This window comes from Diabrotica undecimpunctata, chromosome 3 (genome assembly GCF_040954645.1).
Source record: "Diabrotica undecimpunctata isolate CICGRU chromosome 3, icDiaUnde3, whole genome shotgun sequence".
NCBI lineage: Eukaryota > Metazoa > Arthropoda > Insecta > Coleoptera > Chrysomelidae > Diabrotica > Diabrotica undecimpunctata.
The window spans coordinates 67,880,583-67,890,831 of NC_092805.1; the positions used below are offsets into that span (position 1 = coordinate 67,880,583).

The 10,249-nt window shown below is 33.8% G+C and overlaps 1 long non-coding RNA gene across 1 annotated transcript; it reads right to left on the reverse strand.

Annotated features, from left to right (window-relative positions):
• Positions 1-3,091: 3,091 nt before the first annotated feature.
• On the reverse strand, positions 3,092-3,987 carry LOC140435631 (uncharacterized). Its single transcript, XR_011950204.1, has 4 exons — positions 3,721-3,987; positions 3,596-3,661; positions 3,437-3,508; positions 3,092-3,374 (listed from the first exon to the last, which is right to left on the reverse strand). It is a non-coding gene; the product is annotated as an uncharacterized lncRNA (long non-coding RNA).
• Between the last annotated feature and the right edge of the window lie 6,262 nt (positions 3,988-10,249).

A 10,249-nucleotide genomic window follows, 5' to 3' on the forward strand; every position in this document is an offset into this window, starting at 1 on the left:
CTCTGCAAAAGGTTCGAGAACGGTTCTATTGGGTGAACTGTAAAGATGATGTAAGAAGATGGTGCCGGAAATGTGAATTGTGTGCAACTAGTAATGGTCCAGTTGGTAAAAAGAGGGCACCCATGAGACAGTACAATGTTGGTAGTCCTATGGAAAGAGTAGCAATCGACATTGCAGGTCCACTTCCAGAGACAAATGATGGAAATAAATATATCCTGGTAGCCATGGATTATTTTACGAAATGGACTGAGGCCTATGCGATACCAAATCAAGAAGCTGCTACCGTTGCAGAAGTACTTGTTAAAGAATTCTTTAGCCGATTTGGTGTTCCCTTGGAGATCCACTCCGACCAAGGGCGAAACTTCGAGTCAACCCTTTTCCAAAACGTTTGTAAATTGATTGGTGTCAATAAGACCAGAACGACACCCCTGCATCCTCAGTCAGATGGAATGGTCGAGAGAATGAACCGAACAATGGGTAAACACCTGTCCAAAGTTGTATCAGAACATCAAAGAGATTGGGACCAGCATATTCATTTATTCCTAATGGCCTACCGCTCGGCCGTGAATGAAACTACAGGCCAGACTCCAACCTGCCTGATGTTAGGTCGTGAAGTTCGTTTGCCCTGCGACCTAGAGTTTGGCTGCAGACCTTCCGAAGAACATGTTGCAAGCGAAGATTATGTCGACCGCCTGAAGTTAAGAATGAACAACATTCATGAACTTGCCCGACAACACATCCAGATAGCCAGTGACAGAATGAAAGATCAATATGATTCTCGATGTAAGAGTGAAAGCTATGAAGTAGGTGATCTTGTTTGGCTTTATAATCCACAACGTCGTCGAGGCTTGTCTCCCAAACTGCAAAGACAATGGGAAGGTCCATATGAAATTAAAAAGAAAATAAATGACGTAATATTCCGAATTAAGAAGTTGCCGAAAGGTAAACCAAAAGTAGTTCACATAAATCGTCTTGCACCATATGCTGGCTCAAATGAAACAGAAGAAGCACGAACCCTTCAACATGAGATCAAAGATGACCGGCGACCAAGCTTTAATGAATTTATGTCAAATTACGCAGAGAGAAAGAGTGCTAGATTCGGCGTGACCACAGAAGTTCAGCAGGATCTTTTTAGTGTTCCGCATAACGTCTCTCTAGCCCACTGTGTTACCCAAGATCTTGAGATGACTAACGGAATCTCATCCGTATTTTATAAGAAATTCGGTCGTTTGGACGAGTTAAAAAACCAGCAACCTAAAGTTGGAAGAGTACTGAGATTAGAAGATGGTTCTCGATCTTTGCTGTATATGGTGGCCAGGAAGTCTTATACAGATAGGGCAAGCTACGAGGATATATGGCGTGCTCTAACTAATTTAAAGAAAATTGTGTGCAATTACGACATCAAGAATTTGGCCTTACCCAAGATAGGCCATGCACTAGATAATCTGGACTGGAAGATTGTCAGAAGCATGCTTGAAGTAATCTTCCGAGAAACCGGCGTACGAATTACTGTGTGTTGCATTAACCCGATGAGATCGTATCCTTCAAAGTCAGTAGACTGTTATTTCTTTCTAAAGGGTTCATGCAGAGCTGGAGAGTCCTGTAGATTCCGCCATCCTGTGCCTACATATAGAGTTGCTGATCGGGACGATCAGATTTAAGAGGGGAGCAGTGTTACGAACATGCCCATGGCCCAGGTAACGGTTGCATTGCATCTCTAATACTCTCTTGAAATTTCGCGGCGTATCGAGTGCGAGAGAGAATAACCGGTCACGTAGGCGAATTAGAGGTGGGACAACGCAAGAATATTCTCGAACCTAGTAACTGTAGTATATATAGGTAACAATGTTAGAAGTAGAGTTAGTTGTTAAGATACTACCGAACTGTAAAGTTATAAATAAATATATGTATATAAATTCGAACCGCTCGTTTTATTTAATCACGCTACAATATAGATTTCTTTACTAACGCAGTGGACGGGATCAGTAAATACGCATTAAAGGTTGAATTTCTGGTGGGATAGTCATGATTTGGTCTTGCTAAAAAAACATGTATGCGTTTACGAATTAATCAAACAGTTTCTAAAATATATAAAGAAGGAAGACTTAAAATCCCGTGATTTTTTAAATATCTTTTGCAATATGTTATTCTACCGAGACCAAAAAGATACCGTATTGCTCTTTTTTGTTTGTAATTTAAAAACAGCTGTCAGATTGGGCAGCTGTTCTAGAACCCCAAGAAAGAAGACGATATCGAAGGTGAGACTCGAAAAAAGAAAAATGTGTTATTTTGGAAGATGCTAAATTAATCTTCTTTAAAACAGATCTTATTGCATAGCAAGCTGAGGCTAGTTTCGTACTTAACAAATCGATATGAAGGGACTTTTTTCCTTCCTTCCATTTTTGATGTTGTTGCTTTTAGTGACTCAAATATGAACTTATTAATTCCTGGGCCTCCAATAGTTTGAGCCAGAAGTCTATTTAATGTTGATTTACTGGGTAAGATAAATATATTGGAAAGAATACTATATGAACGAGCACTTTGTTTGTATAAAGACAAAGCCAAAAATTTCTTATTAAGAGTAAATCGTTTAAGCTTTTTTACTTTACAGCTCTCTCTGTACTGAATTTGAATTAGCAGAGCTGCCATTCTATTAACGTTCTGAAGATCACCCAACTTATTTTATTTATAAAACTCTTCAGCTTCAAACAGTCTGCGTTGAAAAGATTTTCTGCTATTTCTTTCTAAAGAGTATTTGTGGTGTAATTGTTTTAATGCTTCATATAATTTTTTCTTTTTAGGGGTAATTGTACCTCTTGATATATTACACTGCTGCAATATTTTCAGTGGTCTGATATTCTTAACACAATACCTAAAAATAAGGCAATACCTTAAGGCAACACCTAAAAATAAATGTGATGTTAATTTCTTTATTCAATCCTTACAAGGCAAAATCGTTACATTATATTAACCTTCGTGTAGTGGCATTACTGCGTGAGAGACTTAGTAGACTGTTTTTTGATGTGAGTATTAAACAATTTATGGTAAGTACTAGAATGTTTCAGTACCTTCATATATCTTTGTTAGATTTTAGCAATGGGAGATTATAAACACAGGCAAGCTCCTATTTCTAGTTTTTAGCCCCAGCTGGTCTATGACACTGAGGCAACTAAACTTAAAAACTCTGGTATCACTATCCGAAGGTTAAGCAAACTGTTAATTTTATAGTTAATCATATTAGAGATTATTTACAAATCTGCTGATGACAATACAAAATATAAAATTTTAACTCCAATTACCTTTTAAATCCTTACTCTCATCAGTTTGTATTAAAATTTCTTCGTTTGGTAACTGTGCATCATTGTGTTCGGCAACTAAAAAAAATTCATAAAATAGTAACCAATTTGAAAATTATTGTTATCTTCGTAATACTTACTACAATGGGGTATCTCAAATGATTGAAACATGTGTGTAGATTGTGCATCTCTACTTGTTGAAGGACTCTTAACTAAAATAAAAAGTTAATATAATAATTTATACCATGATTCACTTCAAGTAAAATAATTTTTATTAATTACATATTAGTGTTACTTACTTTCGGTTACATTTGCTTCCACACTCAACATTGAAATACTTCTGGGATGTACATTAGAAGAAGAATCTAAAATCAATCATCAATCAGTTATTTGTTCTCTAATATCAAATATTTATTGGACTCACCATACAAATGTAAGCTAGGAATTGCATTTTTATACAATTTATGGCTCCATGAAGAAAAAAACTTATCTTCAAAGTGTCAGTGGCAGATTCGTTTTGTTTTAAAAACTGTACTGGAATTCATCATATCATATCATGGATTTTTTATAACACTAAGCCACTTCCTAAATCGTATAATGCCTTTATCAGGATTTGGAAGGGCATGTCTAATTGATGACGAATTGGTACATTGTAGGATACAATATTTATTGTGAAAAACCATATTTAACTAATTATTATTAATCTGCAAAATATTGTTTGAACACCGCCACGAACATTTAAAACACAGATCACTGAGGTAGGTGATTTGTAATTTACAAACTAATTTAAGGTTAATGCTAACAATAACCCAGAGATATTAAACCAAGTTTAGTTTAATTTCTTTGCAATAATAACCATCAAATTCAAATTAAAATCTGACTATATAGACGCTAATCAATTACTGACAATTAGCGATTGACATATTGATAATTATAATTTTTAGTTGTATTCTAAACCTAAACTGTAGAGTAAAGGTAAAGGCAGAGTAAAGCGACATCTGAAGATTTGTATCGGTACTACAAATGACATTTAGTTTAGTTTGACCTTGAGCTACCTACGTGAAACGTCTAGTTATTAGTGGTCTGTGTATTAGAACAAGTATTTCTTGTTGCAACTTCACAAAGCACTAATTTCATATACTTACTTCAATATTGTATTACGTCATAAATCTAAATCCATTCATATTAGTATTAAACGGTTAAGTATTGGCTTATTTATTGGAAGAATCTTAAATAATTTTTTTATATATTATACAAGATATCGTTGTGTAATATTTAATTGATCACTTGTGAATAATTGCACAGTACATTAAAAATAAAACTTCTTGTGTGGTGATTTTTGCTTTATATAATTTTGTATTTCTTTATCAAGCACTACAGGTCACAGAACTCGCTTGAGTTAAGAGTCTGCATGTTCTAAGAAAAATAAGTAAAAATTCAAATTCAAAATACAGCACGTTTCTTTCTATACTTTAGATAAACAAACGAAATTTTCTTTTATCAATAATAGAAAAGATTCACTTTGCATAAAAAAAAGGCAGGATCCTGTGAGATTTAGAGAATACAAGGTGAGTAGAATAAATGTTTGTCAAATTTTTTTTTATATTTTCAGGCGTTCAATAAATTTTATTAAAAGCATTTCTAAATTTATCAATATTACAAATTAATCAACCTAAAAAAAAAAATTATTTTTATCTTCATAAAGCTAGCCGGTAAATAAGAGCAACTTGTAGTTTTCTTACATCGCATTCACATATAACAATATATATATATATATATATATATATATATATATATATATATATATATATATATATATATATATATATATATATTAATTTATTTATTAGCAATAGTACAGTGTAAATACAAATACTAGACAATAAATCACATTTCAGTAATAAAATAGTAGTAAAAATTAACAATAATTTAGTTTCTTTTACACCTTCTTAACACTAAATCCTACTGCTAACCGTTTTGACACACTATGATATCTAGGATATTGTGAGTGTGTCATTTTCCATATCATTTACAATTAACTAATGAGGTTTTTATCAATCATTTAACAAAAAATAATAAAAACAGTATAAATTAAACATACAATTTTTCTAATAAAATTAAACTAAAAGTAATTTTTTGTTTTAAATAATTCCCTATTTTATGTTGTCTCTAATCCATTTAAAGATTTCTGTTTTTACTTTATGGTAAGGTTTTGCCCTAATATTCTTTGGTAACTTATTAAATAATTTTGGTCCTACAGTATATATATGGTTCTGACATAGTGTATGTTTAGGACTGCTCACTTTTACGTTATTTAGGGTTACATTTCTTGTTTTTATACCGTGTTGTATGTTTACTTTATAATATGTATTTTTTAACATAAATCTAATTACGCACTTATTATACAGTTGACCAATATTTAATATTTCACTTTCTCTATATAATAAGTTAATTGCATACCTTCTATTCTTGAACAGCATAATTTGTATGACCCATTTTTGTGCTATTCTGAGTTTTGAAAGAATTGTTGTACCCGCATTTCCCCAAACTACTATGCCATAACCAATTACCGATTCTATAAACGCATAATATACCTGCTTAAGTACTTTAAAATTTAGTATGTTTCTTATAGTGTATTTTTATTTATGAGAGAGTAATAAAACAATAAATTATGTATGCAAATCCCTAAACTGTTGATACGGGTGACTCAATGAAAAACAGATATTTGTCAACAAGTTTACAGAAGTATATAGGAAAACAATTTTAAATTAAGTATGACCACCAGGTATAAAGGTTGGAGCAGAATAGAATACAATAGTTGTGAGGATTACTAATCCCTAAATTAGGTTGCCAGTGTCGGAGTGATGGAGGTTAACAGGTACTAATGAATTTGCAAGAAATGTAAGATGTTTATTTTATTGGTTATATATAACCAATAAAAGTTTAATAAGTACCTACCTATTTGCAAAATAAAGTTTAATTCTTTAGATAAAATAAAACGTTTTATTTTATCTATTTGCAAAATAAAGTTTAATTCTTTGCCTATTTGCAAAATAAAGTTTAATTCTTTAGATAAAATAAAACGTTTTATTTTATCTGAAATGAGTGCATTCCACGAAGTAAGGGTTTCAACAATCAAACATTTAATTCTTCAATTCCAGGAATCTACGACAGTAATTGACTAGATAATTACCTTCTTGTCATCCTGGTGCAACATATACGCACCCTGATGCGCATCGCCCGTCCTTCTGGAACTTTTATTAAATTTGATTGAACGAGGGATCAAAAAATCTCATATAAAAGTTAAAACACCTTTAAATATTGGACATTTCGGATCTCGAGTCAGTAGTTGCCTAGTCGAGGTCAGCCCCTCACGGGCGCTCCTAGAGCACTTTGCTCTAAGGGCTCTGCGTATTTTCTAAAGACTCTGTGGCTGAGTTTTTTTTACCAAATATTGTTGTTTTATTTCTTTGCCCCTACAAGAGTAAATAACAGATCTTGTCTTTTTCAAGACGAGATCCAAACAAAGAGCGTTCGGACTAACATTGCGCAATGTTGCGTAACATTGTGCAATGTTGGATAACAACTAGTAACTATATAAAATCCACATAGTTACTAGTTCCGATACGACATGGCGCCCAACAAAAATCGAATCCACGACCCGCCTGCACAGAAGACATTCATGAAGACAGCGAGGAGATGCATCGGATGTTAGCAAATACACATCAGCTAACATGCCGATATCCGAGCCTTCTGCAGACCTGAGACCGCCGGTGTGCGGATACCTTCGACGAGCCAGCCTTCTTCGACGTTAGACGCCCCAGCTGCCAACGTAGATCGCGGAGTAGGACCAGCCAGGCCCCCCTACAGTTAGGTGGTCTTTTACCACGTAGGCTTGGACCCCTGGTCTACGAAACACCGTTTGATATGGTGAGATGGGGTCCGGATAGCCTAGAGGAGGACGAACCCGCCGAAGGAGTGAGTATATATAGAGGATAGAGGATGGACCTGCAGATGCTGTCACCACCACCGACCTCCTCCTGTGTAGTGTTTCTGTGCAGTGTAGTGTAGTGCAGTGCAGTGTAGTTAAAAACAATTTTCAATTGTAAAAATTAAAAACTGTAAGTAATGTTAAATTTAAACAATTTTTGCTTTATGTTCAATTAGTATACATATGTTTTTGTAATTTTTTTTAATAAAATCAGTTTTTTTTATCAGCCTCCGAGTCTCCAAAGCGGGGGGGATGTCATCCTGGTGCAACATATACGCACCCTGATGCGCATCGCCCTTCCTTCTGGAACTTTTATTAAATTTGATTGAACGAGAGGGATCCAAAAATCTCATATAAAAGTTAAAACACCTTTAAATATTGGACATTTCGGATCTCGAGTCAGTAGTTGCCTAGTCGAGGTCAGCCCCTCACGGGCGCTCCCAGAGCACTTTGCTCTAAGGGCTCTGCGTATTTTCTAAAGACTCTGTGGCTGAGTTTTTTTTTACCAAATATTGTTGTTTTATTTCTTTGCCCCTACAAGAGTAAACAACAGATCTTGTCTTTTTCAAGACGAGATCCAAACAAAGAGCGTTCGGACTAACATTGCGCAATGTTGCGTAACATTGTGCAATGTTTGATAACAACTAGTAACTATATAAAATCCACATAGTTACTAGTTCCGATACGACATTCTAAACTTATTCCACAGAAAATGTGATAGTGGGTTTTTCCATTTTGTATATAGGAAGGTCCAAGTGGCGTATTCTCAAAATTCTTAACAGTTTACTAAAAGTAGGTACTTCAGTTGCAAGGTGTAGTTTATTGTGTATACTAGTGTTATGGAAAATTTGGAAGTGCCGTGTAAACGCCGAAAAATTGGTCCTCTAACAGTTAATGAAAAAACATTAATATTTAATTGTTTTAAATCATTTACAGACAAACGTTTATGTGAAAGTGTTGATGAGACCGTTGAGTTAGTTAGCAGTACACTTGGTGTTGGGAAATCTACGATTTACAGAGTTATTAAAGAAGAGAAATGTGGTAGTTTTCAAATGCCACGTAATGCTCCAGGAAAACCAAAATTTCAAATAGAATATCATTTTAAAGATGGACTTCGACGGAAAGTGCATGAATTCTTCTTTAGACAAGAATTTCCAACATTGGATAAAGTTCTTGTCTCAGTTCGAGATGATAAGGATTACCCAGAAATGAGTCGAAGTACGTTATGGAAGCTTTTAAAAGAAATAGGCTTCCGCTGGAAAAAGAATCCCAGAAAGTCTATTTTATTAGAAAGAAGCGATATTGTCATATGGAGAAGACATTTTCTAAGAACCATAAAGGAAATGAGAAACCAAAAAAGAAAAATATTTTATCTTGATAAAACATGGATCAACGAGGGTCATACACCAAATAAATTTTGGCAGGATGAAACTGTTATAAGTCAAAGGCACGCTTTTGTAAATAAGTTATCTACTGGTTTAAACCCACCATTAGGAAAGGGACGCAGGCTGATAATAGTACACATTGGCAGTTCAGACGGTTTTGTTGAAGGTGGTTTATTAACTTTTGAATCAACTCGTACCGGTGACTACCATGAAGACATGAACGCTGATGTCTTTCAAGAATGGTTCGAACAAATGATAGATCTTCTTCCTAAGAACTGTGTAATAGTAATGGATAATGCAAGTTATCACTCCAGACTTATAGAAGGACTGCCCACAACCAAGTGGTTAAAAAAAGACTTGCAGAATTGGCTGAGTTCAAAAAATATTACGTACCATCCCGGATCTATAAGAAAGGAACTTTATTCGTTGTGTGCCCTTCATAAAGAAAAATTTAAAAAATACGAAATTGATGAAACTGCCAAAAATCGTGGCATGACAGTACTTAGATCCCCACCATATCATTGTGAATTAAACCCGATTGAACTGGTATGGGCACAGATAAAGAGTGAAGTTTCAAGAAAAAATACCACTTTTAAAATTCATGATGTTAAACAGTTGTTTTTGGAGGCCGTAAATAATGTAAAACCTGAAAACTGGGAAAAGGCAGTAAATCACACTATTAAAGAAGAGGAAAAAATGTGGAAACTGGACAATATTACTGATAAAATGATCGAGCCAGTTAGTATAAATCTTGGTTCTGAAAGTTCATCTTCTGAATCTGATTTGGATTTGTAACAAGTAGCTGTAAGTTTTATATTAATATTTTTATTCATCTATTTAACATACTTTAGACGGTTTTAAAAACTCTTTTTCTCTTTTGTAATTTTTAAAAATTAAAAAAAATGTGAATTTTTTAAAACCCTTTTTAATGTAGGCCAGTCAGTTCTAATATAGTGTGTGATAAAAGAGGTCACTTTTGTTTACATACACATAACACTTTATAACACTGAAATAATTCATTTATTTTTTACAATTATTCAAAGTAATTTTTCAATTAATCTTGAGCACGCCCATGGAGTGGTCGGAGCTACCAGTTAAAATTATGCTAATTACTCTCTCGTTCATAAAAATAAACTATAGTTCGTAGAACTTAAAAATAAGCTTTCTAACTTTATTAGTTACATAATTTATATGTTCTTTCCAATGAAAAGTTTCATCAATGTATATTCCCAAGTACTTTAAAAATGGTGTCCTTTCAACTACTTTATTACAACTATTTTTATTATCTAATTTACAGCCCACTTTATGTAATTTAATGTTTTGAAAATCTGGCAATGAACGAGTAGACATCGAGAAAGTGATAATCTTAGTTTTCTCAACATTTAGTGAGAGTAAGCTATCTTCTAACCACCCATTAATTTTTTGAAAAGCCAATTCAGCATTTCTTTTTACCGCGTCCCAATCATCTCCACTAATTACAGCCACAGAATCATCTGCATAACAAAAGATGTCATCTTTATCTAGCAATGACATAATTTCATTTATATATACATTGAATATCAGAGCTGACAACACAG